We start from the raw sequence: 26,839 nt of genomic DNA on the forward strand, positions 1-26,839 counted from the left end.
CCTGAAAAGCACAGTACCTTTTAGGGTAGTTCCTACTGCTAATTCCTCCCAACATATTCTATTTCCTTCCAGTATTCACTGACCATTTACCAACTTGCTAAGACATTGCACTATGAAGGCTACATATACCATATTATCCAATTGGTGCCTAACCCTATTCAGAGATCTGAGGTATTTCCAGGGTACTTGTAAAGTAATGGGCTGGTAATCCTGGTGGCATTGTCTCCCAGACCGCTTGGTGTGTCTCCCAGACCAAAATACATACATGGACCAGGAACAATCTGACTGAAACAGGTCCTCTAGCTTGAGAGGTGCACAGCATTCCTGGATACCTCTAGCTGCTCTACTTCAACATTTTCCACCATTGTCAATGATCTTCAGGAATCCCAGAGTTGCTGCCAAGCTCTTGCAGCCAGGATTGATGCCACATATCTTCATAAATGCTCAGATGACGATAGTTCAGGAAATGTTGAACCTTTGCACAGGCAAATTTCATTTCCAAAACATTCCTGCTGTTATATTGCTCCAGTTGAGGTTAGTTAATAATTCCTTCATAGCAGAGCTGAGTGCTACGATGATTATCAGCTCCACAATATGCACATCAGTTTTGGTTAGCATTGGTCAGTTGTGCCTAGTGGCTCGCTCAACCTGACCTAAATGGTCACTGAATTGCGGTATTGGCACTTTTGCACACATGACACTTTAAGGGCTGTATGTGACCCATCCCATATCTTATCCTCACATTCCCCTTTTTCTCATGAAGTGTATTGATTGCTGCTTCTGAGACACACAGACAACTGCCCCCTTTATGCATGAAAGGTAGACAGAGGCAATGAGAAGGTTATGGTCCCTAAGGATGCATTGAACAATAGATACCTGTCTATATGCACATCTATCTACCTCATTAACTGTTTCATACCATTAGAACTGTGGAGAGACTGTAGTTGTACTCTTAAACTCTGTATCATTCATAACATGAGAAATTGATGCCTATTCTATAGACCAGGAATAGCCTCCTGAATTTGCATAGTGGTAGCAATCAACTGTAGACTTTGTTACAGAGTTCAGGTGAATCACCGGATATCAATAGTTGCCATTGTACCTGTTAACTTCCACACCAGCCTCTATTTGTTCTCTTTCTACATTTGACATGCCAGGGACAGTCCAAATATCCACTGCTTCATGGAAATGAAGCTTCATTTTCGATTTCAGTCCACCAAGAAGGAGAAGCATGAAATCCCATACACCTACCTGAATGGTCCCGTTCCAATATCATGTGGCAATCCTCTCTTTGTTCCACCCACCATCTATGAAACACAGGGCTGACACACAATATTAAACAGATTAGATTAATTAGATCACTTGGTCTAGTTCGATTCATTTGGGACAGTTGATAGTGGAATAATAGTAACAGTGGCCTGAGTTTGGTGAACTGGAGCAGCTGTTGGTGGGACTATGTTTGCTACTAAAGCATTAAGGTATTCTGTGTTGGACAAACATTTGCAGAGCACATGACACAGTTACACATCCTGTCTTCCTTTGCACTTGAGAGGTGAGGGGAGAAATCCCAATATCAGATATATCCCACAAGTACATGACCTCCAGGTCACTTGCACCACTTTAAAAGGACTTGATGTATTGACTAAGATACTAAGGTCAGGATTGCATATCAGGCGTTGTTAATACATTTTGAAAGTTAATCCTTTCTTTTCATCTTAGTATGATATGATATTTTATTTATATTGCGCCTATACACAAGTGTTTCAAGGGGCGATGAGGCAAGGGATGGGAACAAGGGGGGACAAGACAACAATCTTACTAGGCCCATTGACATTGAGATTGTGCAAGTGCAGGGAGAGGGAAGGGGAGAAGTGCATGGGAGGGGGAGAAAGTGCAAGACATGGGACCAAACATTGAAAACAAGAAGTCCAGCCAGCAAGTGACAGTGCAGGGATTAAGTGCAAGAAAAGAGACAAGTGTTAGATAAGTACAGGTAGGGGGGTGTAGGGAAAAAAACAGCCCCAAGTGCAGAGTTGCCAGGGGGTAGTGCAGGTGTGCAATTTGGAGGGAAAGGGACCTGGGCCTGTGGTTCAGAGGGTAGCCAGGTAACCAGTGCAGTATCACACAGGAGATCAGCAAGGTAGCAGAAGAGAGAAGGCAGAGGCTGTTCCAGAGGGAGGCGCCTGCTGAAGTGAGAGATATGCGCCTGACTTGTTGCTTGGAAAAGCGACTGACCCTCAAGGAGTTGTAGGTGGAGGAGGGAAGAGCTCTAGTAGGAAGATACTTCAGAAGAGAAAGCTGGAGATATTTTGGCCCCATGCCCCAGAAGGCCTTGTGAACAATGTAATGGGTCTTGAACTCAATCCTTGCAGCCACTGCGAGCCAATGGAGATATTTCAGCACTGGAGAGATACGATGCCTTGGCTTGAGGCCAAGGACAAGTCTTGCAGTCCTGTTCTGGATGTGTTGCAGAGGACGGATAGTAGAGGCAGGCAGATTTAAAAAGAAACTGTTACAGTAGTCAAGCCTAGAGCGAACCAGAGCTCTAGATACCGTAAGCTTCTGGGGGAAGGAGGGGAAAGGAAGAATACCTCCGAGGAGGTGCAGTTGGTAGTTGGACTTCTTACATATGTTGGAAATGTGAGGAGAGAAGGAGAGTGAGGAGTCGAAGATAACCCAGAGGTTCATAGCCTCACGCGTGGGAGCAGGAGGAGGGCCAAGGGAGGCCGGCCAGAGGGTGGCGGAAAAGAGGGGAGCAGGTGTGCCAATGAGTAGGATCTCTATCTTGCTGGAATTCAGGAAGAGATCATTGGTGGCGCACCACTCCTGGATTGCAGACAGACAATCTGGGATGAGAGAGGGAGAGAAGGCAGCAGAGGGAAGCCTGCAAGCGAGCTGGGTGTCATCCGCATAGCACTCGAAGTTAGTGCAGAGGGCAGCAATGTGGTGGGAAAGAGGTGCCAGGTATTGGTTGAACAACCAGGGAGAGAGGTTAGACCCCTGGGGAACACTGCAGGTCGAGACAGAGGAGAAGAAGGACCCAAGTTGGACCTGGGAGGGTCAGTCAGCGAGAAAAGCCAGCCAGGCCAGAGCCTGATAAGTGATACCCAGATTATCACGGAGCCGGTTAAGCAGGATGGCATGATTGACCATGTCAAAAGCAGAAGAGAGATCACGTAGGATGAGTACAGAGGGTAGATTACAATCAAGGTTAGAGAGCAGCTCTTCACGGATGTTCAGGAGAACAGTTTCTGTGCTTCTGGCTGCTCTGAAGCCAGACTGATGGTCGTGGAGACAACCAACAGATTCAGTGTGAAGATTAAGCTGGGAGATGGCCAGCTTTTCCAAGAGTTTGCCCAGGAAACGAGTGATAGAGATTGGGCAAAAGTTAGCCGGAAGGGAGGGGACGGCTGAGGGTTTCTTGAGAAGAGGGTGGACAAGAGAGTGCTTCCGGGGGCAGGGGAAGGTTCCGGAAGTGAAAGAGGAGTTGCAGAAGTCAGCCAGGGCTGGAGTGGTGGTATTAATGTGGTCCTTGATGGATTTGGAAGAACAGGGATGAACCTGTTTTGAGGTAGAGAAGGAGAGAGGTCACAAAAAAGTTCATTGGAGGGACAGGAGGCATCAAGGTGGATATTGAAGTCTCCAAGGAAGAGGAGTTGAGTGATTGAGACCAGGAGGGAGGAAGAGAGGTCCGCCCACTCAGTGAAGAAGGAGGAGAGCAGACCAGGTGGACGTTAGATAGTAGCCACTGTGAGAGAATGGCCAGGAGAGTGAGAGAGCCTACAGACCAGGCATTCAAAGGAGGAGTAGGCCTGCATAGGAATGCGAGAGGCAGGAGTCTGATCCGGGAAGATCAAGACTAAACCCTCACTGTATGGTTGGATCTGGGTGCAGAGAGGATTGTGTAGCCATCAGAAAGGAGAGTTTCAAAGCTTGAGACTGGCTGTGAACCATGTCTCGGTGAGACCAAGGACATCCAGGTCAAATTCTTCCAGGAGATGTCAGATGTCAGAGGAGTGTTTGATGGCTGAACGATAGTTAAGAGTGATGAGGTGGAGAAGGTTGTCATCCTTAAAAACCTTCCAGGAAGGGATACAAATCAGTGGTACTCCCTGCGGAGGTATAAAAGGAGGCTGAGGGAGGGCAGAGGAGGCAGGATGAGTGGGCAAGGTACCCGAGGAGGAAGAGGGTGCAAGAGTAGTAGCAGAGGGTAGAGGCAAGGCAGATGAAGAAGGGAGAGAGAGTGGGTAGCAGGAGAGCAGAGGAAATTGATAAGGCGCAGGAAGCATCTATCAAAGAGGAGGAGGTTGGCCTGAGGGCCTTGGACCAAGATGGTGCCATTGAGGTAAACGTTGATGATGACCTTAGAGTAATTGAAGGAACCAAGGAGGGCCTTACACCTAGTGCCACTATTAATGGGGGAGGAAGAGAAGGGAGAGAGCAGAGCGACCATATGAAGAGTCCATAGGTATGGCGAAGGAAGGACAGAGAGTATGTCAGTGACGTTCTGTCTGGCAGAAGCGCTGGTGTATGTATCAGCAGGCCTAGTGAGGAGGGTACGGTAGTCGATAGTAAAGCAGTTGGAGAACATAGGAGAGACGAGAGCACCATAGATGAGCAGGAAGAGGGGGAGAGAGGAGGGGCGGAAGGGTAGCCTCGGGGGGGGGCTGCAAGCAGAGGAGACGGAACAAAACAGAAACAGCTGGACAGATGAAAAACAGTACAGACACTGGGCACAGGCAGTTTCCAATTTAGCAAAGCAGATGGAAAACAGTACTGCACTGTACACAGGCAGTTTAGAAATAACAAGTAGTCTCAGTAACTGTATTCCCTCCTGCCAGTGATACATTTCATTCTATATACCCATAAGATAGCAATGCCCAGACATCACGCTAATAAAGAGTAACTAGTTCTCCATTATTGGGTGCTACACTCCTTTTATAATGTGATGCATGTACCCGGGTGTTAATCACTTTGACCTTAATGGTGGTCCCTATAACTGGGATTAACTGGAATGGTCTACATCACCAGGGTTCTATTGCTGTCTTACATTGGAATTCCTTTATGGAGATAACATCACTGGGCCGAAGCGAGTTGCAGGCTTTTTAGTTTTCTCCGGTCTAGTTTCTCGCACCTGTGTGCAAATACTTTAAAAATAAGAAATCGGTCTTATGCAATAGTTCATCAAATAATCATCCACTAGTTGAATATTGCTTTAAGTACTATTCATTGGTGACAATGAAGAAAGGTGCTTTCACCTTGTGGGGGATCGCATTTCAACTGCAACATGTATGGCAACAGGACACAATCCCTGTCAGTACCCAATGAAAGGTAGTTATACACAGTGGTGATAATGTGAGGATGATCAGATACTTCTTGGTGAACTGCACAAACAATGTCGACTGGGGTACAGAAAGTGGCTGTAGGGTGAGCTAGCTCAAAGAAATGCTTCTGCTCATTAAAAACTACCACCATCACCTGCAAGACTTTCTGTACATCATTTATCTTCCTAATGTCCAACTCTACCCTTTCTATCTTTTAAAATGTATTGGTACTACCTAAGGGATTTCTTTCAAAATTGCAGTGCAAAGCTCAACTACTCTTCTCTACTGCCAGCATAATGCATTACACTGCCTTGTTTCTGTAAAACAAACTCTACACTTTGCCTCAAAACATCCTTCTACCTACTAGAATAATCCTGATGCTGCCACTCGTCAACATATTATATCTTCTACCACCAAAATGTGACCATGGTCAAATGCATTATTACATTTCAAATGGGAGGTTGCCAGGGGTTATTCCTGGGGCAGAGACAGATACAGTCTACAGTGTCAGGTGGTTTCACCTTCAACAATTCTCAGTGTGTCATCCAGTCCAAATTACATCCTGCCCAAGGATTGGCAGTATCCTGATCCCAAAGACCTTTGATTGGGCCCTTAAATGTGAAGCTGTAGTCTTTCAATTTTCAGTACCAGGCACTGCACTGCCAAAGGTTTATTCTGAGCTACATGTACTGTGGAACTCCTGAAACATTTCCCAGCAATCTCTTATAGCTGTTAGGTGGAACATCTTCTTAGATGGCGAACAGATCATAATTCAGGTTGTCTTGCACCTCTTCACATTTCCTATGCCACTGTAATTCTATTCCTGCTGTCAGCACGCTTGTCATAAACTGCTGTAGTTAGTGTGTTGCTGGTTACCTGGCTGTACCTATGACATGCAGTTTTCCGATGTTAGAAATGGCATTGGAAAGTCATGTTCCATATATAAACCTGGTGGCTCCTCTAAGCGGTCTATATGGTCATCTAGATTGTGCCTTTTCTAGATGCCATGAACTACAAGAGCTGTATTTGCCCCATTCCATACCTTATCTAGTTCTTCCATTTTCACTCATCTTCTGTGTAGTTCCTCATTTTGTTGCTGGAGATAAATTGCTGCTCCCTCAAAGCAGTTGGAGAAATGCATAGCAACCTGAAAGAGAGTGGCAGAGTAAGAATAATAGCAGCTAAAGTAGCATTCATGACAAGGCATCTATATCCTGACATGTTTACGTTTTAATCTGTATTGTACCAAAGTGTCTGACTGTTCACTTCTGGACACTTCATAAACCCCCTAAAGTTAACATCTGAAGATATCAGATGTTTAATCATCATACAGGTCCAATTCTCTAAGTTTCTAGCAAAGTGGCAAAAAGCATTCTAGGAATTGGTGCAACTGGGTATCATTCTTAAGTGCCAAGGACGAGTATGCTCGTCCTTTTTACACAGACTTGCATAATAGCCTGGCACTTAAAGTCCAGTATTGTTAATAAATAGTACTCTATCTACAAAGTGTGCCAACAACTCCTCCCTTGCAATATACATTGGTCTTCAATATTACACCATCCTAACACCACACCTCTGTGCATGCTGAGGGGCTAATTCACTGCTTATGAAGTCTTGCTCACATTACCACCTCATGTTTTTCTAGCAGTCACCACTATAGTGTCTGGTATTTGGGTATACAAGTGAATGTTCTTGGAGATCACTCAGTTCCTTCTAGCAAAAATGACAGAATACAAATACTGAATAAGATCAGAAACATGGGAAGGATCTGGGTACAAATCAGACATTTCAGAGGTTTTTGTAGATGTAACAGATACAAATTCAGTATTATTGACAGTGTCCGGCGAGGGAGTTACGTCTGAGGTCTGAAATTCTGCACTTAAAGCTTGGAGGTAGTCCTCATCACTCATTCCGTTTGAGAGAGCCTTGCAAGGATAAGGAAAAACTCCATGTGGACATTCAGCTGGAGTTGGGATAAAACCCAACCACAATTCAACCCCATACTGCTACGCCCCTCCAAATCAACAATTGCCCCATGCCAATGGCTGATATAGCTCCTTTTCTGAATGACAGATGAAGAACCACAATTGGCAACCTGTGCATGAATCCTTGCAATGTTCCTGTACCATGTTGAGTATATGAGAGACGATATGCACTCAGGAAAACATTTAGGATATACCCACACGCTGATATAATGGAAAAATGCTACCAAGAAGAATTACCTTTGCAGAGCTGTCGAGATGCAGCCATGAACAGAATGGATGTACGTTAAAACCAAGTCTGACGACAGCAAACAAATGTCATAAAGAAGATATAAGAACATATGCTGAAATGAGATACAAATACTTAAGGATGACGATGTAACAGGAGCAATAAGAGAAACATGTACCCAATGATTCATTAATCATGAACACAAAGAAGAATAAATTGACTCACTGGTCAATAACTGTAAATACACTGTAACGCAAGGTAGACAGAACATATAGAAGCTTGCTTATAAGAGGTATATATTCAACATTTAGGAGGACCATTAGAAGAAGATGGACGACGGCTTATGTCAATCAACCCAGTGACCTCAAAATAATAGCCCAGGATCATGAAGAGAAAAGACGATGAAGAGGCTGTTTTTCCTTTGCAAAATAAAGGAGTACATTGGTTTGAGACAAAGGATGCTATTTTGAGACATCAAGCAAAATACGAAGGGAGTCAAAGGAGCATATCAAATGCAAAGGACATGTTTCTCAAGATTAGGAGGAACAAGAACATTTACAGATGCCAAGTTTTGGACAATTAAAAGTGTATATAATGTATATGGGATAGAGTGAGCACGTCTCTAAAGGACAAGAGGAGCAACTGCACCCAATATAATTGAATCAAATAGTGTTAATACATTGTCAAAATGGACACATTCATGGTCTCTTAACAAGTAACTAAGAGCTTGCAAACAAGGGCTATTCATTAAGCTTGAAACTAAGATAATGGTGTGCCTACACTCCCTTGAATGTTCTGAGACAGTCACGACTGTCAAGGTCAATCTTCAAACAGAGGACACTGGCATCATGCCTACTGGTGAGAGAGGGTAGACTAATTGGGAAAACTAGGGGAGAGCTGACGTATCTCAAAGCACCTGGGTTTCATTTCTATGTACGTGCTGCTAGCGAGCCGAATGTCCAAGGTTGGATTCGGGTTGCCAACCAAGCAGAACAAGGAAACGCCAATGAGAGACTAACACTCATATGTAGACATATTCCCTTAATCCAATCCCACCCCAAAATAGGTTTTTGTAATATGCCACATAGGATGTCGTCATAGATGGTGCATCTAGCATTATATAAACTAAGTTTAATCAAGAAGTGTTGTGATCCTGCATTCATCGATTTGATGAATGAGGATTATCCCTGCTTTCCTTCATTGAGATAAAAGCAGTATTTTACTATCTTCTTTGAGTCTGTCCGGTTATTTGGTCTGAGACATTTTATTGGTAATTCCATCTAGCACAAAGACGCTTCAAGGTGCTAGAGCACATTTGGTAGAAGTGTTGATGGCTCAGGTCTAAACGACCTAGAGCCCAGACCCAGACTCCTGTACTGTCGACGGCTCCCGCCACGAGCCAGACAATCGTGAAGTTTTCTTCAGAGAGCGGCGCATAACGAATCACGTGATCGACATATGGTCGGCAGGTGTCCGCAGGTGCCCTGCGGATGAAAGGAGAACTGGTCGATTGTGGGAGAGTCCATGCCGAGGTGCTTGAGCTCAATAACGGATTTAAGTAGACCATTGAAGCTGGTAAAATATGAAGGGGGAGGGACTGTTACTGTGTTATGTTGAATATACAAGATAAATAAAGAGTAGCTGGATTTGGGGATTATAAAAGGAAGAAAGATAAGAATACTTTGAATTCACGGCCCTTGATGGAAGGAAAGGGCACACGCTATAACTCCATATAGGAGCATTAAGGATTCCTAAAGGCAGAGCCAATTTGAAGAGTGTGTGTTAAACTCCCAGAGGGAGTAACAAAAAGAGAGGAGTTACAATTACTAAGACAGCAAAGGAAGACGTCACAATACGTCTTTTCTCCGATAGACATAATGGGAAAACACTTCGCTCACGCCTACAGCCCAAACCGCTGGACGGATTTTCACCAAATTTGCAGCAGGAGTGGCGGCTTGGTCCCGAAAGCGTGCTTTTAATTTGGTGTAAATCCATCCAGTATTTTTTTTAAAATGACCAAAACATAAAACAAAAAAATTAGTGATATCTATGTCCGCTCTGCCGTCACACTCCCCTGTTCGCTATGCGGTCAAGATACCGATTGGCTAAGGGGCTTGTGTCATGACCGCGGACACGCGACGTCTCTGCCGATTGGCTGCAGTGAGCCGTGTTCTGCGTCAGATTGTTTGGATGCGCCCGACATCTTGGATCCGCTGACAGCGGCCACCAGCAGCAACATGCTATCTCGAAAACTATTTTGCTGTGTCAGTGTGCTTGGGGAGGTTCAGACAGTAAGAGATGGGTGAAAAACTGTATTTGTTCAGGCGGTAGGTGTTAATGATGTATTCCCTATGCCCGCATTGTTCGGGATGTTTGTAAGTACATAAAATGAGGGGTCTCATAAGGGTAGTATTTCAGTCCGTGCTGTGCGCAGGCAACTTGAAAGTGTTCTAAGGACACGTGTGGTGTTAGCGAACATTGAAATTGAGTGCATGCTGTAATTAAATTATTTTTTTTCTATGGGTGTGCTATTCATTTGTATGCCGCCATGGGTGTGACATGCTGCGGTGGTTGTGGCCAGGGCTTAGAGTCTTGGATGCATGGCCGTAGCCTGCAGGCCAAAGGCCATGCATCCAAGACTGTACTCCCTGGCCACAACCACTGCAGCATGTCACAGAAATGGATACACGTGTAGTATTGTTTATCCATCAGATGGTTGTGGGGAGTGTGTAGATCGTGGGTGCATGGCCGAAGACCATGCACCCATGAGCAAAGTTATAAGCACTCGAGGTATAAACCACTGCACACCCATATATTGTAATATTTATGGACATACAGCTAGGAGTCTAGCCTCTGGCCACAACCACTGAAGCATACCACACCTATAGATATACCCGTACTACCGCACATCACTCAGGTGGTTGTGGGGAGGGCCTGCAGTCTTGGGTGCATGGTGGTTGTGGGCAGGTTTCCTGCCACCAAATTCTTACGGTAAAGTGAAAGTTGGTGCTCAATGTACGGCAACCAATGCCTGCGTCTGTGTTGTAATGTTTTCAAATTAATATTGAAGTCAGACTGGCATCCTATGTTTTGAAATCTGAGGCGGCCACCTGGAGTGTTTGATGGAAACAGTGGTTTACGTGCCGTATGGGAGTAGCGGTTCTCATGATGGGTTGCTCATATGTTGTTGCAAAGTGAGAATGTATTTGCCTTCTGAGTGAAGGTCAGTTGATTTGCTTTTTTGGTTGCAAGCTCAGTAGGCCCACGCATCCAAGTCAATTCATAAGGGGCTATTGTTTTTTGACCTTGAGCGAAAGGGAAACTTTAAAAGCTACGCAAGGAATCAAAGCTTGGAAAACAAATACAATTTGATAAGGTTATAGTTTAAAAACACTTGTAAGGAACATGAAATATCAGTTCATGAATATTCTTTGATGCAAACAGTTTGCTGTCTGACTTTGGCAAAAATAATGGAGGCTGTGAAGATGATGTAAGTTTAATTTTGACAATTTTACACTAATTGTGACAATGTAACTGAAGTATTATATTTTTGCAGAGTTGTAATTTTCCTCCAATAACAGAGAGTGTACATTGTTTGCGTTTGCAGGCTAAGACTAGAGTCACCGTTGGTGACCGTTATTTCTTTTTCTTTGAAAGGTTATGCTTGCCCACATAGCTTTGTGTATCAGTTTGCACGTTCTTTTGGTCTTGTGTAACATTACGACATGTGATTTTTTCTTGCTTGTCCATTCATTCTGCCTCCATAACTGAATTACCATCTCACTGTGTAGTTGTCTTTTTATTAACCCTTACGGCGAGTGCTGTTTATCTGTGTTTGAAGGGTGTCATTATATGTACCCATGGTGAACTCTAATATTTCTTTAACATGTCATGTTTGGCCACTTACATTTGTGTAGTATTTTCCACAATCTTTGTGTCTGTTTTGGAAATGTTTCCTAAATGTTGGGTTTTCTCTTACGTTTCTCTTACAGATTTTCTCTTACGTTTTCCACCTAGCTACATTTTGCCATACTGTGCATGCTATAGTTTTCAGATGCCGAGTGACGGCTTCTTTCCACGCCAGATGCAACTGCTGGTGACTGGGTGCCTGTCCATTATAATGTTATGGGATGACAGGCCAGGGCCGCTCTGTCCCTACGCTGAACTAGCGACAAGGAGCGACTTAATATCATTCATGCTGGTGTAAAGCAACGGTGATGCCGCCATGTTGGAAATACCTGTGCAAACAAATCGAGTGCTTCAACAGAAACGCATACTTTGTGTATGCGAAATTAACTGCATGTGTCTCTCCATGAACATTTTCAATGTTGGCCTTAGAGTCATTGCTACAAATTATTTGGAAATGGAATTAGTCTGTTCATCTCTGACAGTTGTTTGTCAAATAAAAGTACTTTCCAAATTCTAAAATGTTACCGTTTTCTTTTAAAATCACATGTATAATTTCAAAATGTAAAGTACCACGTTATGTGTCGCTGTATGTTTATTTACAGGTTCTGCGTCACAGTACATACTGTTGCTTTTTCCTTGCTGTCATGGAAAGCAAAGGGGGGATATGTATGGAACAACCGCCTTTCCTTTCGATGGTGGCCATCTTGATTATAACCAGAAATCCTATTTTTCCGTAGCATACGTTAATGCTTTGCACATCTATACTATTATTGTCAAAGCTTATTGCTTCCATGTCCTTTACCGTGAAAGGTGGTTCTTAACGCAGCATTTACTTTGTTATCGGATGGTTTTCTTTTTTGGTAGAATAGCTAATAAGGCCAATTGCGACCGGAAATGAGGAAAGACGCATCAAACAGTGATATGGGGGAGTGGGTGTCCGGTGCAAAAATATTGTGCGTTTGTTATTTCTAAGGTTGGGGCAGTGTTTGTCATGCTCCTTCATTACAGTAGTGCTGCTGTTTCTTGGGGAGGAGGGATGGCCTTAGCTAATGTCATTTTCAGATAACTAAAACTTTTGCTGAAATTATGCAATGTGTACCGCATTGTTAATGGATAACTACCAATACGTGTTTGGGCTGTGCAAGGCAAATGTTGCAGGTGGACATCCCTACATCAATATGAAATCTGTTTCCACATTGTGGACGACACAAGCATCTTACTGTTAAGTGTTTACGGATTCGGGGACACGTTACTGTGCTGTACACCAGCAGATTGCCAAGTGGTATTCTCTGCAAGGTGTTTAAATAAGTCAGAAGTTGCTTTACATTATGGTTACGTGGCACTACTGTAAACCGATCATCTTTAGCAAAAAAACTTTGCAAGAGGGACGGTATGGTTAAGTTGCTCTGCTGGATACCTGTAAAATTGAGTACAAAAAAACTTTGTAAAAAGGACTTTATGGTTAAATTGGCCTACTAAAAACCCGTAAAAAATTCACTAGAAAAAGCTTTGTTTGAGGGACCTTATGGCTATGTTGCACTACTAAAAACCTGTGAAATTCACTAAAGAAACTTTATAAACGTGACATTATGGTTCAAAGTACAATCGAAAAACCCCTGAAATTCGACAGTTCTGGTAGGCTAAGCAACCATAACTGCCCGCACCACTGTGCACTGCTAACACTAACACCCAGGACATCAAAGATGACAAAAGAAATGTTCCTTTAGGAACCACCTTTCACAGTTAAAAAATCTAACTAAAAGAAAAACTTATAGACTGCATCTATTTTACATTTCTCAGTAAAGTACATAGATTCAGTAAGATTTTCCAACATTTCCATTTGCATTTTGTTTTATGCTAATGGGAATATTGTGGCGTTCATCCCCTGTTCCATGGACTGGAACAGTGGATACCGGCCCAGCAGCCCAAGTTATCAGCCCAAGCGAAGCAAGGGTGGATAACGAGGTCTCCGGACCATTATCCCCTCATTCCAGCCCCCGAAATGGGGGATGAAGGCCATTAGCATCCTAGGTTCCCAAAGCGGGAAACTGGAGTGATAAAAAAGGATTTTTCTTCCTCCACCTGTGTAGGAAGAAAAATCCTTTTCAAAGATGGCCACCATGGAAAGGGAAGGCGGGGTTCCATAGAGGGCCCCTCTTCGCTTTCCATGGCAGCCTGCAGACGGCGAAAAGAGAACCCTATGACCATATTACCACAAGCACATTTTTCTTCCCTTTCAAACCTATCCCAATTTCGAATAACTTTACCACAAAGCCAGTCCCAGGTGGACATGGCCACTTTAACCCCATGTGTTGTCCCTCTTGGTCATGGCCAGTAACCAGATTGTCCGGATCATGACCTTATTCCATGACCCAGACAATGTGGCCACTGCCCATGGCCACAGGCCAAACCTCAATCACCAAAGGTATATCGCAATTTTTTGTACCTATATTATGACACTTGTAAAAAAAAACAAGGACACATTTGCAAAACCATACTTTAAGGTCCTTGCCAATGCTCCTTACACAAGTTTCCTGGAAATCCACCCATGTTTTATTTTTTCAAAAATGTCAAATGTATGCACATACAATAGTCATACAACTTAGTCCCCACTTGACAAAATCCATTCAGACTTTACATAAACATTTATATCTACATTTAAAATCTTTTTGCAAACTTTTGTGTAGATTCGTCAAATTGCACCACATTTATAAGCCTTTACAATTTTTTGGGACGCCCCCTCTAATTTTACCCCCTCTTAACAAAATCTCACCAAACTTCGCAAAAACATTTATATCTAGACCTATTATCAGTTTGTCAACTTAAGTGTAGATTCGTCAAATGGCACCTCATTTATAAGCCTTTACATTATTTTGGGACCTCCCTCTAATTTTGCCCCCTCTTGACAGAATCACACCAGACTTTGCAAACTCATTCCAAACTTAGTCCCCACTTGACAAAATCCATTCAGACTTTACATAAACATTTATATCTACATTTAAAATCTTTTTGCAAACTTTTGTGTAGATTCGTCAAATTGCACCACATTTATAAGCCTTTACAATTTTTTGGGACGCCCCCTCTAATTTTGCCCCCTCTTAACAAAATCTCACCAAACTTCGCAAAAACATTTACATCTAGACCTATTATCAGTTTGTCAACTTAAGTGTAGATTCGTCAAATGGCACCTCATTTATAAGCCTTTACATTATTTTGGGACCTCCCTCTAATTTTGCCCCCTCTTGACAGAATCACACCAGACTTTGCAAACTCATTCCAAATCAGGTCAAGAATATAATTGCAGAATCTCATGCACTTTCATTACGTGGTGCCAAAGTTATAAGCCATCCAAGAACTGCTTTTCACCAACCCTGTAATGCAGAGGTGTCGGCGAACTTCCCAGGATTGTTCGCAAACATTTACAGTTTTTTTGCTTCTTGCAGACATATTCCAACCCATCCTCATCACCCCTCACCTCCCCAGAGATTATTTGATAAGTTTGACAAGTGCGATGTTGTGTTCTTTCTTATGTTTTTACCGTGATGACTGCAGACACTGGCCGCTGTCCGCGAATCCAAGATGGCAGACGTCTCCAAAAATCTGATGCACTTCACGCTTTTCACCATCCAATCAGTGGGCACGTCCGATGTGCGCGGACAGAACGTTGCCTTCTAAGCCAATCGGAGTCCTGTCCGCGGACCGAACAGGGAAGTGAGGCCGCGGACCGAACCCACATATCCTTAATTTTTTTGGACCTACTTTTTGGTCGTTTTAAAAAAACTACTGGACGGATTTCCACCAAATTAAAAAAATCACGCTTTTGGGACCAGGCCGCCGCTCCTGCCGCAAATTTGGTGAAAATCCGTCCAGCGGTTTAGGCTGTAGGCATGAGCAAAGTTTTTCTCCATTCAGTCAATGGAAAAAAAAGAAATTTCGAGACCCACCCTATAACTTTGGCCCCCCTGGATGAAAGCTCAACAAACTTTGCAAATTCAGAGCCGGCCATACACTTTTTTTGCAAAGTTTGGTGAGGATTCATCCAGGGGAGCAAAGTTATAAGCCACCCAAAAAGTGCTCTTCCAATGGGTTTAGCAACTTAACCATAACTACACGGCCACTACCGCGGGCCGTGTCATATATATATTCACTAAAACAAAAACTTTGTTAAGGGGACTTTATGGTTAAGTTGTCCTACCAAAAACCTGTGCACTTCACTAAAAAAATTTTCCACCTCCCCATTATAGTTCAAATTAAAACCGAAAAACCCGTGAAATTCGCCAGTTATGGTAAAATAAGCCACCATACCTGCCATCACCACTGTGCACTGCTAACACTAAGAACATGAACAAATGTCATTGATGACATCACTGACAACATCACATGTTTAGCCCCTTTGTTTTCGTTCTCTGCCATACATATATATGTCCATTCAGTAAAAAAAACTTTGTTAAAGGGATGTTACACTTCACATTGAAACCAAAAAACACTGCACATTCCCCAATTATGCTAAGCTAAGCAACCATAACTCGCACCACCTACGTGCATTGCTAAGCCTAACACCCAGGACTTCAAAGATGACATCACAAATGTCATTGACAAATGTTAGGCTTAGCAATGCATGTAGGTGGTGCGAGTTATGGTTGCTTAGCTTAACTAAGCAGGAGGCCCCTGCTGCGGAGAGAGATCTACCCCCAGCTCGTTGCTTGGAGAAGCGGCTGACCCTGAGGTAGTTGGAGGTGGATGAGCGAAGAGCTCGAGAAGGAAGATATTTAGGAAGAGAGAGTTGAAGGTATTTTGGCCCAAGGCCCCAGAAGGCCTTGTGGACAATGCAGAGGGTTTTGAACTTAATCCTCGCAGCCACTGTGAGTCAGTGTAGTGATTTCAGTCCTGGAGAGATACGGTCCCTGGGCTTGAGGCCAAGGACAAGTCTCGCAGTCCTGTTCTGGATGAGTTGCAAACGGCGGAGAGTAGAGGCAGAAAGATTTAGAAAGAGGCTGTTACAGTAGTCCAGCTTCGAGAGAACCAGGGCTCTGGAGACAGTGAGCTTCTGGGGGAAGGAGAGGAAAGGAAGGATACCTCTGAGGAGGTGTAGCTGGTAGTGTGACTTCTTAGAGATGTCAGATATGTGAGGAGAGAACGAGAGTGTGGAGTCGAAGATAACCCTGCGGTTTTTTGCCTTACAGAGAGCTGCAGGGAAGGAGGGAGTGGGTGTGCAGAAAAGTAGAATCTCAGTCTTACTGGCGTTAAGGCAGAGGTCGTTGGCGGCACACCATTCCTGAATAGCAGAAAGACAGTCAGAGATGTGGGAAGGGGAAGAGGAGGCCGAGGGTAGCCTGAAAATGAGCTGGGTATCATCCGCGTAGCACTGAAAGTTGAGACAGAGAGCGGCGGTGCGGTGAGCAAGAAGTGCCAGATTCTGGTTGAACAGCCAGGGGGAGAAGTTAGATTCCTGGGGGACACCACAGGTAGAGAAAAAGATGTCAGAGAGGAAGGAACCCAGTTGGACCTGGCAGGGTCGATTGGAGAGGAAGGAGGTCAGCCACGCCAGAGCCTGACCAGTGATACTCAGGTTATCACAGAGACGGTTGAGCAGGATGGTGTGGTTGACAGTGTCAAAGGCAGAAGAGAGGTCGAGCAAAATGAGAACATAAGGGGTGTTAGAGTCAAGGTTTGAGAGCAGGTCCTCACGGATGTTCAGGAGAGCAGTTTCCGTACTTCTGGTGGCTCTGAAGCCAGACTGATGGTCATGAAGACTACCAACAGATTCAGCATGGAGATTAAGCTGGGAGATGGCCAGTTTCTCAGGGAGCTTGCCCAGGAAGGGAGTGATAGAGATTGGAGGATAGTTAGCTGGGCAGGAGGGGTCGGAAGAGGGTTTCTTAAGAAGGGGGTGCACAAGGGAGTGCTTGAGGGGGGATGGGAAGACTCCAGAGGCGAAGGAGTGATTGCAGAAGTCAGCCAGGGCAGGAGCCAAGGAGTCGATGTGGTCCTTGATAGTTTTGGAGGAACAGTGGTGGACCTGTTTTGTCGAGACTTTGATAGATAGGACTTGTCTCGAAACCTCATCAGCAGAAAAAAGGGGAAAGGCAGAGAAGGAGGGAGGAGGGGTGGCTGCAGAAGGGCCAGAGGGAGAGCAGGGATTAGAGGGGGGGAGGTGATAGGAGGACAGGATGTCCTGAGTTTTTTAAAGGAAGTGAGAGGCCAGTGGCGTGCAGAGGGCCTGGGAGGGGACAGGAGAGGTGGAGACTGCAGCGGGGTTGGCCAGCTCCTTGCAGATTTTAAGGAGTTTGGCCGAATTGTTAGATGCAGCAGAGATGCGGGCTTGGATAAGGGCTCTCTTCTTAGTGAGAACGGAGAGCCGGTATTGCCTTTGGTGCAGGCGGCAGGCCAGTTTGTCAGAGGATGAACATGAAGCACGTCATTTCCTCTCTGCCACCCTGCACTTGCGTTTAAGGGTGATGAGATCCGAGTCATACCAGGAGATACATTTGGCTTTGGGCTTCAGGCAGATTCTCATGACAGGGACAAGGATATCAAGGGTATCAGATATAGCAGAGTGGAGAGTGGAGAGGGCTGTGACATGGTGGGAGTCAGCCGAAGGGGGGGGGGGCGAGAAGGTGGTAGCGAAAGCCTCAACTGACACGCGCTTCATGGGTCGGATGACCGTGAAGGTGGGTGGCAGTGATGAGGGTGGCTTTGCCTGTGGGGTAGGGAAGGTGAGGTGGGAGGATAGGAGAAAGTGATCACTCCAGGAGAGAGGAGTGGAGAGAGGGACAGAGAGGGGAAGGTCAGAAGAGATCAGAGCATCAAGAGTGTGCCCTGCAGAATGGGTCAGCCCAGATGGGAGAATAGAGAGTGAGAGAGAGTTGCAGAGGTCGCAAAAGAGTCCAGAGGGAGGACAGGAGGCATCAAGGTGGATATTGAAGTCTCCAAGAAAGAGGAGTTGAGTGGTTGAGGACAGGAGTGAGGAGGACAGGTCAGCCCACTCAGAGAGGAAGGAGGAAATTTGACCAGGTGGCCGATAGATAGTAGCCACGGTCAGGGAATGGCTAGGAGAGAGAGAGAGAGTCGGCAGACAAGGCATTCAAAGGAGGAGTAGGTCTGCCTAGGAGTGACAGTGGCAGGAATCCACTCAGGGAAGATAAGGGCTACACCCCCCTAGCACGGTTGGGCCTGGGCAAGGAGAGGATCTTGTAACCGTCAGGTAGGAGTGTGTCAAAGCTGGTGACATGAGCAATGAGGACATGCAAAAATTTCTTAGAAAAGCACTGTCATGATGCCTACCCCCAGGCATCCGGACCAAGCCCATCAGCCCCGGGAGCAAGCATCTAGACATTTAGTAAAACCTCAGCAGCCCCGGCTAGGGGCTATCTGGGTTCAGTCCTGGCGCCTTAAGCGCCAGGCTCATAGTAGAAATCAGTCCTGCTGCCTAAGGTGCCAGGCTCATAGTAGAAATCAGTCCTGGCGCCTAAGACGCCAGGCTCATAGTCATTACTTACATCAGGCAGACAATGCTGCAAATGACTCCTAACCAACATGAAGCCTGAAAGGGACTATTTTTCTACAGGGACTATTTTTTACTCTGGTGTGGTTCTAGGGACTTCTTACCTGGGACTACTGTTAAGACGGATTTCTGAACTCTGTCCTGGTGGCGCAGAAGTTCAGAAGGCCAACCTAATTACTTGGAACAGGGTAACCTCTGGACGAGTCAGACCAATCAAGGTAGCGATCGCGGCGGTCAAGACTAGGTCTCAAGAGGGGTGAGTGTGACTGAAAGCCCGCAATGAGCACACAAAGCAAGAGCGTTTACAAACTACTCCAAACAGTTGTTATATCAAAAATATATACACATTTATTTTAAGGCCTTTAAAACAATGACCGTAGCGAGAAAATCACAATATCACAATATTAAACCAACACATACCATATCAACACAATGTATATACAAATACGACAGTCTCAAGCATTAGAGGCACGAAATGTGTAGTCCACCTGAAAGGGAAGGAAAACAGGCAGTGCGATCATGCTTTAGACTCAGTTCGCCTTCAGAGGCACCTAACTAGATGGAAGTCCGAGCCCTGCGAAGAGTGGAGCCTTGTGCTCAAAGTACCTGCACACGCTGGTGCCAACGGGCAAAAGGAGAAGCTCTTCGGAGGAAGTCAGGCAGTTCGGGTTAGTGCACAACAGAAGAAGAACAGGTTCAGCGACTCAAGCACAGCCTCCACAGTGAGCAGAAGCAGAGCGCGAGTACGGACAAAAGGGTGCTGTTTTTACACAGCGGGGAAAAGCAATGGGCTACTGCAGGAGGGCGACCAGATCCTAGCTATACTACTCACCGGTCCCCGAAGCAAGCAGACCCAGGCTTCTCCACGTTAGTTTCAGCAGCTGGCAGGTTCAGAAGAGTCGGGAATGCCTCGTCGTCGTGTAGAGCAAAAAGACGTCCCAATCGAAGAAACCAGCACAGTTTGTTGCCGCAGCAGGACAACGGAGCGGCCGTGTGTATCTGAGCCAAATGTACACTCCTCCCTTCAGACCTGGGAACGCCAAGTGCACGAAGCGTGGGAGAGTGACAAGGACTCGAAATACAACACAACCTGGCGGCGGTTACAGAGCAGGACTCCCTTGTAAGCTGGTCAGTCAACTGGATGGCCCAGAGACGCTTCCGAAGGCTTACTTGGCAGGAGATGATGAAGTCGCCGGGAATAGCTGTTCCTGCTATTCCAAAGGTCGAAGCACCAGTACAGGCCTTCTGGTTCGATCAAAGGAGGAAAGGGTTTCACAGGACGACAGCAGTGTAAAGGAGGAGGCCTTCAGCGGGTCACCAGCGATTCCTCGGTCCAGCCTCTTGGTTGCAGGATACTTGGCTCCTGTATTCCTTCGTTCGTGAGAACTCAGGAGATCGACATGGTAGTGGTGTTTCCAGCCCCCTCTTATCCACGGTTCCCTTCGCGCCAAAACGGAGGGGAGCCAATGGGAGATCCGCTCATCAACACACATACCATACGTGGACCAATCACGAACCACGGTGGTCCCAGGCATTCACACCACCCTAGACTCTCTGGCACCCAGGATGTGTATTGGGACCAGACATCCCAGCCCACACCCTGGAGGCACACAAGAGACATGTAGAAGCCCGCGAAAGCAACCACGTTTCGCGGGGAAGTACATGCCCAAATAAGGACGGCCCCGGGTCGCTCGACCTGGGGAAGGTGAAGGGAGCAAGACGGTCAGTGGACAAGACAAACGAGCCTCGTGGTCTGGCCATTTTGGAAGCCAGGCCACCATTTTGGGTTCAGCGCGAAAAACGCGCTCAGAACGCCAAAAGGAGCTCAAAATACACAAATCGATCGCTGCCACCATTCCAGTCCCTGAATGACTTGCACCGATCAAATACCATCCTAAAAGAGTATCTAGGGCCTGTAGAAGGATAGAGACCCAAGAGAGCTGTAACTTAGCTTACAGTGCCCTCTTGTGTCATGTTGCACTAAAGCCGCAACATGATAAAAGAAACTACGGGAAACAGCGGTCCCCGGTGCTGACTGTCTTAAGGGCATGTCAGTTTCCCCACAAGAAAAGGAGCGAAAGCCCAGAGGAGTGCGGCAGAAGGCTGCACTTCTCTGGCAAAGTCAAGAACAAGGTGAAAAACAACAGCATAAAGTTTAGGGGGTTGCCACATGGAAGGAAAATTACCTACAATTACGAAATCTTTCCTAACACTCGCCCCTCCCAGACTATGGACAGGGGGAACTAATCCACCCCTGGATGAGTCTCTTGTTCAGGTCGGTAAAACATTCTGGACAACCCATCAGCATTGCTATGTTGGACACCTGGCCTATGCTCAATAGTGAAGTCGAAGCCTTGTAGACTTATGGACCACCTAAGCAACTTTGGATTCTCCCCCTTCATGTTCATTAGCCACTTTAACGGCTTATGGTCAGTTTGCACAGTGAAGTTGGTCCCATAGAGGTAGGGCCTCAGCTTCCTTAGGGCCCACACAACAGAGAAACATTCTTTCTCTACCGTGGACCATCTGAGCTCTCTGTCCTTAAGCTGGCGACTAATAAAACCGATAGGGTGTTCCTTACCCTTCTCATCTACTTGTGATAGTACAGCTCCTATCCCAGTGTCAGAGGCGTCCGTCAGCACGATAAAAGGTCTTTGATAATCAGGGGCCCTAAGGACAGGCACAAGGAGTCTTTTAAGCCATTGAAGGCCTTCTCACACTCGTCGGTCCAAGTTACCTTCTTGGGTTTCTTCGGAGTTGTGAGGGCAGTCAGAGGAGCAGCTATGGTGCCATAGTCTGCCACAAAATTGCAGTAATACCCCGTGAGTCCTAAGAAGGCTCTCACTTGGGTTTGCGTAGTGGGGGTAGGCCAGTCTCGTACTGCTTGTACTTTACTGGGTAGAGGCTGTATCCTCCCTCCACCTACTTCATGTCCAAGGTAAACCACTGAGCCTTGTCCAATCTGGCATTTACTAGCCTTTATGGTCAAGTGGGCTTTCTGAAGAGCCTGGAGCACAATCCCGAGGTGTTTCACATGGTCTTCCCAGTTGGCACTGAAAACTGCTATATCGTCCAGATATGCAAGACAGAATTCGTCCAACCCATTCAACACATGATTCACAAGCCTCTGGAAAGTGGCAGGTGCATTCTTCAACCCGAACGGCATTACCCGGAATTGGTAAAGGCTGTCTGGAGTAGAAAATGCTGTCTTCTCCTTGGCATGTTCTGCTGAAGCTATTTGCAAATAGCCAGCAGTGAGGTCAAACGTGCTGAGGTACTTGGAGGCACCCAAAGTATCCACCAGCTCATCTGTTGGAGGCAAGGGGTGTGCATCTGTCTTGGTGACAGCATTCAGAGCCCTGTAATCCACGCAGAACCTCAATTCAGAAGTGCCTGCCTTTGGAACCAACATCACAGGGCTGGACCAAGGACTACTAGAGGGTTCAATCACCCCAAGATCTAACATCTTGTTGACCTCGGTCTTAATATAAGACCGTACTTTGTCTGACATCCTGTATCCCCTACTTTTGGTAGGTACACTGTCTCCTGTGTCAATGTTATGTTTGCACCAAGGTGTCAAACCAGGCGACTGTGAAAACAAGGGGGAAAACTGCCTAAGCAAACTTTTCACCTCAGCCTGCTGATCAGAAGTCAGGTGAGGGGCCACTCGGACACCCTCAAAGGAGCTATCTGAAGGACCGCTCTGGAACAGGTCGGGGAGAGGTTCAGACTCCTCTTCCTCAACATCTGAAGCCAGTAGCAGTGCTGCGATTTCGACTCTTGGGACGAAAGCCTTCAGCCTATTCACGTGAAACACTTTTGGAGCCTGTCCAGGCCTTCCAAGGTCCACTAAATAGTTAACCTCACCCAGGGGCTCCACCACTGTGTAAGGGCCTGACCATTTGTCCTGTAAAGCTCGAGGCCTTATGGGATTCATGATCAGGACTTGCTGACCAGGTGTAAAGTTGATGAGTGAAGCTTTCTGGTCGTACCAATGTTTCACCAGCGCTTGCCCTGCCTTCAATTTATCACTAGCCAAGCCCATCAGAAGTACCATCCGTTTTCTGAGCCCTAGCACATAATCAACTACATTGGTAGTAACAGGGGGAGTGGGCATCTCCCATCCCTCTTTGACGATGGCTAAGGGTCCCCATACGGGATGACCGAACAGAAGTTCGAAGGGGCTGAAGCCAACACCCTCCTGTGGTACCTCTCGGTAGGCAAACAGTAGGCATGGTAAAAGAAGATCCCATTTTCTTCTCTGGGGCTCCTCCAGAGCCCCAATCATGCTCTTTAACGTTCTGTTGAAACGTTCCACCAGACCGTTGGTCTGGGGGTGGTATGCAGAAGAGAACTTGTAGGTGACCCCACATTCTTTCTACATAGCCTGCATATACTTCGACATAAAGTTGCTGCCACGATCTGACACAACTTCTTTAGGGAAGCCAACCCTAGTAAATATGCCGAGTTAAGCTTTTGCAACTGACTTGGCAGTTACAGTTTTCAATGGGATGGCCTCAGGATACCTGGTTGCATGGTCGACCAGCACCAGGATAAACCTATTGCCCGAGGATGTTTGCGGGTCAAAGGGACCAACGATGTCGATCCCTACCCTTTCAAATGGTACCCCCACAACTGGGAGCGGTACCAACGGAGCTTGGATTGTCGCGCCAACCTTACCAGACAACTGGCAGGAGGCACAACTCCTGCAGTGACTTTCTACTTGCACCCCCATCTTGGGCCAGTAGAAGTGCATGGATAACCTTTGCTTGGTCCTCTTCATACCAAGGTGACCAGCAAGGGGAACTTCATGCGCCAACTGCAGGAGGAAGGGCCTAACAGCAAGGGGAACCACCAACCTCCTATGGTCTCCTTCTGTAGACTCTGTGGGCTCACTATACAGGAGTCCACCTTCCCAATAAATCCTATGCTTCCCAGGAGGTTCACCCTCAAGCTGGGAGCAGGCCTGTCTCCTTAGGCCTTCCAGAGATGGGCACTCACGTTGGCCTTTACTGAATTCGTCCCTATCAGGACCTCCTTCAACTAACAAGTCTTTTAGTTCAGGATGATCGTTGGGGTCGAATACTTCAGGCATCGCCACCTCCTCGTCAGGCCCGGGTGATTGACCAACTTCCTCCACCGCAGTGGTAGGCGAGCTCGGGGGAATATTCTCTTTCCCTCGTCGTGACTTGTTGACTCCTTTCGCCTTGGGTTTCCCCTTTGGCTGGGGCGGCGTATTGGACTTGGCCAATGCTGCCCGTGCTTGAGACCGTGTGTAGGGTCTTTCGGCAGTGTCTCCTACGAGCCCTAAAGCTCTGAGATCATTACCTAACAAGACCTTTCCCGGGACGTTTCTCTGAATGCTCACTGGAATCCTGACTGCTGTACCATTTAAAGTAAGATTTACAGGTATTACGGGAAACATACGGAGGGGGCCGTCAGCCAACTTAGTGGGCATCAGAGTAGCTCTGGCAACTTCCTCTGAGTCTACGAAGGTAGAATCCACTACAGTGCGACTGCACCCACTATCCCTAAGAGCTGGAGTATCCACTCCATTGATCAGCACACTGTCTTTAAAGTAGTGCTTGGTATTATCCGGAATCCTAGCATAAGCCTCTGCGACTTTAGGCTCCCAGGAACCCAGGGACACTAAAACTACCTCAGCCTCTATCCCGCTGGGAAATGAGTCTGAGGAGAAGGATGCTCCTGTAATCTCTTCTTCCTCGTAGGAGGAGAAGGCCAGATTAGCGGAGTGGACCCCCAAAGGTCTAACCTTACAACGGGGATCCCCCTTCACGTGGTCAGTTGCTCCACAAGAAAAACAAGCCCCAGTGGGTCTGTTTACATAGGGAGGCTTATTGTAACCCGAGTTCTGTTTCGGAGGCTGACCTCCACTACCCTGTGAGTTCTCTTGTGTCTTACCCTTGTTTTTCTTTTTGTGGCCCTTATGGGAAGAAGATTTAGCAGATTCCCCACCCTCCATATCTTTGGACTTTTTCCCTTCCTCCTGCTTACCAGGATGAGTTTTGTCCTTATGGGACACTCGATGTGACACCCATAAGTCTGCTGCAATGGCCAGCTTCTTAGGATCTATCTCCTTCGAATCGGCCAAATGCTGCTTAAGCTCCGGGGAAGAAGAAGCAAAAATGTGTTCCAGCATGACAAGATTTATCATGCCTTCGAAGGTAGAAACCTTATAACCTTCGACCCAGCCAGTTAAGTTTTTCAAAGATTCAGCGACATAAGATACCCAAGTACCACCTTCCTTTTTCTTATACTCTCGAAAACGCTTTAAATATTGGGCCGGAGTCTTCCCAAACTTTAAAATGAGAGTTTGCTTTAACATTGCGAAATCAGCTCGCTCAGCCTTCGACATTTACATAATGGCACTACAGCCAGAATGGGGCAGTCTACTGAGTAACCACGCAATCTTATCAGCATTGCCAACTTCTTGAACTTCGCATGCATACTCAAACGCATTCAGCCAGTCCATAATGTCATTCCTTTCTTCAAACACACTGAGCAGATCTTTCGGAAACCGTGGATGAGAGGAGGCCCCAGACCCATGTCCAGGACCCTTGGACCCATTTGCAACCTGAAGCTTGGCCAGTTCCAACTGGTGATCCCTGTCTTTCTGTTTTTCTGCCTGTTCGATTTTTAGTTTGGCTATGCTGAATTCAAGCTCCTGCTGCCTAAACCGCAGCTCTTGCTTCTTGAATTCAAGCATAGCCTCCCCATCAACACTGGCAGAGGAAACATTAGACATCTCGTCCTCCCTGTCCTCGTGGTCGCGGTGGATCAGTGCAGCGGCAGAACCGTCGGTTCTACCAGTGAGAGCAGCCCCACCACCTTCCGCACTGTCCTCAGAAGTTATAGCGTCAAGCTGCGCTTCTTGCCACGCCACGATTCTTTGGATCATTTCCAATTTAGTGCCTTGAGAGGAAACACCTCTCTCCGCACACATCTTCTTCAATGTTTCTGATTTGGAAGCATTTAAAGTTAACAAGGTATTTGTTTCCATACTGTTTGATAGGACTATGGCCTTTTTAAATTTATACTACAACAATTCACTACGTGTACTGGTTGGAATAACCTGAAATGCCTTAGTTCGTGCGCAACACTGGATACCTTCAGTCATATCCCACCGCTGTACACCAATTTGTTAAGACGGATTTCTGAACTCTGTCCTGGTGGCGCAGAAGTTCAGAAGGCCAACCTAATTACTTGGAACAGGGTAACCTCTGGACGAGCCAGACCAATCAAGGTAGCGATCGCGGCGGTCAAGACTAGGTCTCAAGACGGCTGAGGGTGACTGAAAGCCCGCAATGAGCACACAAAGCAAGAGCGCTTACAAACTACTCCAAACAGTTGTTATATCAAAAATATATACACATTTATTTGAAGGCCTTTAAAACAATGACCGTAGCGAGAAAATCACAATATCACAATATTAAACCAACACATACCATATCAACACAATATATATACAAATGCGACAGTCTCAAGCATTAGAGGCACAAAATGTGTAGTCCACCTGAAAGGGAAGGAAAACAGGCAGTGCGATCATGCTTTAGACTCAGTTCGCCTTCAGAGGCACCTAACTAGATGGAAGTCCGAGCCCTGCGAAGAGTGGAGCCTTGTGCTCAAAGTACCTGCACACGCTGGTGCCAACGGGCAAAAGGAGAAGCTCTTCGGAGGAAGTCAGGCAGTTCGGGTTAGTGCACAACAGAAGAAGAACAGGTTCCGCGACTCAAGCGCAGCCTCCACAGTGAGCAGAAGCAGAGCGCGAGTACGGACAAAAGGGTGCTGTTTTTACACAGCGGGGAAAAGCAATGGGCTACTGCAGGAGGGCGACCAGATCCTAGCTATACTACTCACCGGTCCCCGAAGC

The sequence above is a fragment of the Ambystoma mexicanum genome, chromosome 4q (genome assembly GCF_040938575.1).
Source record: "Ambystoma mexicanum isolate Mex_15411 chromosome 4q, UKY_AmexF1_1, whole genome shotgun sequence".
Taxonomy (NCBI): Eukaryota; Metazoa; Chordata; class Amphibia; order Caudata; family Ambystomatidae; genus Ambystoma; species Ambystoma mexicanum.